General features: G+C 44.8%; 1 long non-coding RNA gene across 1 annotated transcript; it reads left to right on the top strand.

Moving 5' to 3' along the window:
• Nucleotides 1-621: 621 nt before the first annotated feature.
• LOC111926794 (uncharacterized) lies at nucleotides 622-2847 on the top strand. The gene is made up of 3 exons (XR_002863189.2): nucleotides 622-797; nucleotides 1359-1436; nucleotides 2798-2847. It is a non-coding gene; the product is annotated as an uncharacterized LOC111926794 (long non-coding RNA).
• The last annotated feature ends 975 nt before the right edge of the window (nucleotides 2848-3822 follow it).

Genomic DNA, 3822 nt, shown 5'->3' with positions numbered 1-3822 from the left:
TATCTTGAAACCTCAGCAGCTCTAAGCAGATTCAGTCGTGCCATCCCAGGTCAGGACCAGTGATGCTCACCCTTGGCACACACAGAGATGCATGGGAGCAGTGTTACTCGTGGGTCTACGCCCGTGTCAGGCTGAAATGGGTGACAAAACTTCCAGGGAGCACAGCAAGGCAACACGAAACTCCAAATGCCCCATAAAACTTATATTATCTATGACCACAGGGCAACCACAGCAATGGGAGATAAGAACCATTCCTAAAGCTATGACTGTTCATCCTGATGGTTAAATAAGAAAAGGGAGGAAATTATTATACCCTTGGGGAAAGGCAGAATGAATCTGGGTTGCCAACGTGTAGGCACAGAAACCCTTTTGACTCCTGACAAGCAAAGCCAAGGAGCCAGTGCCTGCTAGGTGTGCAGGTGTAAATGTGTATTTATTGCTCTGTTGACCCAGTTCTCATCTGGTTCATTAGCTTTTATCACCTGGCACAGTAGCTTAAGCCAGCAGAGCAGGGACACAGACAGACATTAGTGCCTGGGGAAGGAAAGAGGGAGGATGGAGGTAATGTCTTAAACCAACACAGCTGGGAACAAGAGTTAGAGACCTATGGTCCCCTGACAGTCATCCACCTTTGCATGACAGAAAATGGACTCTGGGTTTAATGCTGCCACTTCTGATCGCCAAAATGCAGGCTGAAGGGCAGTGCTGGGAACAGAAAGCCTCAGGCATTAGTCTTCTGTGGATCTGCAAACAGAGAAGTTTACTGCTTCAGAATAATCCCCTGGTAGGAGACTGAGGTAAGAACCCCCGAGGTCCACTTCTCCCTTTTTTGCCACAGCCTTTGGGATTATATTTTGCCCAGTGTGCTACCACAGAAAGTCACCTCTGTTCCAGGATGAGCACCTGCATGCCCCTGTAAGTGAGTGTTTGCTTTGCTGCTTATGAAAAAAATACTTAGATATTTGATTACACAGTGCTTTTCTCTGGTTTATGCTGTACCCATGATCTGTCTATCAGTTCTGGTCTTTCTAGGAAAAGTCAGCTGGGAATAGGAAGAATCCCAACACTCTGGGAGGCACTCTGGCTTTTCTCTTGAGCAGGGAGATGAGAGTTCAGCATGGAGAAGGGCTGTAGAATGAGTGGGCTGGGTGTGATGATGACTCTGGCACCATGTCTGGGCTGTAGGAATCCAGGCTGGCTGCCATTGGCACGTGCATGGCACCAAAAAGCAATTTTCCATACAGTGCTGAGCCAGCTTCAAAGGCAACTGACTGGTACCCATTCACCTGAATGCTAGACCCTTACTGCCTTTTGGGTTTTTTTCACAATAAACAGTATTTTCTCTATGTCCCATGCAGCCAAAAGGTCAGCTGTGGTGAAAGAGCTGATGAAGCTGCCCTCGCATCCTCCAGGACTGAAAGGACCTGTGGTCGAAGGTATTCACCTTTGAGTCTGTTCTTCCTCATTACAAGGGCCATATCTGTAAGAAAATCATTTTGCTTTGGTAACACATTCTGTTAACAGGATTGTGGGGGAGAATAAAACATTTTCTTTCCCTTTGATATTTGTGACTGTGAAGCACCTCAGTTACAGGCAGTAAAATAATAACAGCAGTGTTGAGTATGTGGCAAACAAACAGCAAACCTGAGGTTTCTCGCCACAGGCTATGCAGCCTCGCAGACTCAGCCAGACATGCTTGGCCAGCACCTGCACAATTGCTTTGTTGTTGTTGTTGTTGTTGTTGTTGATGTAGACCAAGTCAGTCAAACTTGCAGAGAGCTGGCTTGCAACTGGACCAGGGCTTCAGACACTTGAGCAAAGAACCCCATCTGGGGTTACGGCAATCAGGCGTCTCTCCTCAGATGTATTCAAAGCCCTGAGAGTCCTGGACTTTCCCAGTAAATTCCTCTGGAATGTAAATAGTCTTCAGATCCCCCACCAGGTGCCAGCAAGGCTTCTTGAGGTTGCTGAAGGGGAAGTCCTCATGACATACTCCAACTAAATAAAAATAGTAGTAATAATAATAATAATAATAATAATAATAATAATAATAATAATAATTATGGTGTTTGGCTGGGGGTATTTTTGCCTCAGAAGAAGATGTGTGTTTGGGAAGAAGCAGTGGTTGGCACTAGAGAATGTTATTCAGAACAGGTCAGCTTAAAACAAGATTTGCTGGATATCACTAAGGTATCTGCTCAGAGGTCTGGCTGACAATGTACTTACAAACCAGAGGAATGTTTCCTTTAGCTCCAGGTGGAAATGTTGAAGCAGATGTTTTAAATAAAGATCCTGGCACTGCAGATATGAGCCCATCAAAATATGCATTTGTATGCATTCTAGAGATATTAAAGAAACTGAAAGCAGTAACTATGGCTCCTTTTTGACCCATGGAGAGTCAAGGGGACTCTGAACCTCTGGGCTCTGGTCGCAGTTCTGCCACTGCCTTCCTGGATAACCTTGACCAAGTTATTTCATCTCTTGTGCTTCCATTTCCCCAGACACAGCCCTTTGCCACAGCCTCCTTCCCGAAGCAGGCTGTGGAAAAAGCTGTGCCTGGAAACTTACCAGTGCTGTCAGGCACAGTCAAGAATATGTGAACACTGGCACTGCTCCTGAGAGATGGGACAGCATACTGGAGGTGACAAGTAGCAGGAACAGGGCTTACAGAGGGAGTACCTGCCAGCTTGGGTGCTTGTATCAATATAAGGGTAACAGGAGTGAGGAGTGCTGCCTGAAAGGTACATTGTCTGGTGCTCAAATATTCCTTGGATTTTTTTTTTTTTTTTTAATGTAGGCCAAGGAGCTCTTTGCTGCAAAAGAAAAAAAGAAACAAGACAATCAGGCATGAAGGGACACAGCAGGAAACATGTGGCAAGCCATGATGGGCCTTGACAAAACTTTCTGTTTTCAAAGTTGCTTAATATAGTTCTGAAAAAAAAAGTCTTCATTGCTATGAAGTATCTCCTTGCCCTTCTTAAAAATATCCTCATTTTATGGGCATCAGAGCAGGGTGATCTTTTGGCACCTAACAACAGCATTTCATTACCAGATCTCAGATGTAGCCAAGCCCTGGGAATACAGAGTCATTGCCAAGACTGGAGACTGCTCCTGAGCAAAGCTCCTTCTGCCTGTGCTCCAAAAAACATTTCCTTTCCGAAAACATAGGCTCATGAAACAAAAATTTCTAGTCAACAGAAGAGTGATATTTTTAGACACTTAAAATCATGATTTCAGGAGCTGAAGGGAGGAAAATTATATCAGCATTCAAAAGGTCCATCCAAGAAATGTATCAGTTATTTAACTTACAAGTACACGCAGAAAGATCAAAGCCTCCTTCTGGGATGAATAACCATGATTCACAGAACTGGGAGGTGCAAAGAAATTACTCCATCAATATAGCTAGCTATCACTTCTTAGGGAGAAAGAAAGCATTTATTCACACTTACTTTAAGGTATTCCTTTCTCTCCACCAATGTTTAAAGTACTACCCTGTAGCACTCAAATGGCAGGTAAAGTAGGAAGAGGAACAGCAAGCTCTTGACAGAAGAAATAAGTCATCGTTCCCTCCCACTGGCAGAAAGGGAAGTCAAGCACAGCTGGAATGGCACACAGCACCAGGGGAAATCACCTCTTTGTTTTCACCTCCTCCTTCTTCATGTCCTCCTGTGGCAGGCCTGTGGGCACTGAGGTTGCAGACAAGGAGGCAGAAAATACCCGTGCGGACTTTCCAGCTTGTTTTGACGCGTCAAATATTTGGAAAAGCAAAGTGAGGCGTCTGTGTCCCTTCTATGTCCAAAAGCAAAATCCTCCAGTGTTTCC

This window comes from Cyanistes caeruleus, unplaced genomic scaffold, assembly GCF_971803275.1.
Source record: "Cyanistes caeruleus unplaced genomic scaffold, bCyaCae1.hap1.1 HAP1_SCAFFOLD_353, whole genome shotgun sequence".
Lineage (NCBI taxonomy): Eukaryota > Metazoa > Chordata > Aves > Passeriformes > Paridae > Cyanistes > Cyanistes caeruleus.
Note: the sequence above shows the minus strand (reverse complement) of the source record. Positions and strands in the feature narration are given on the sequence as shown.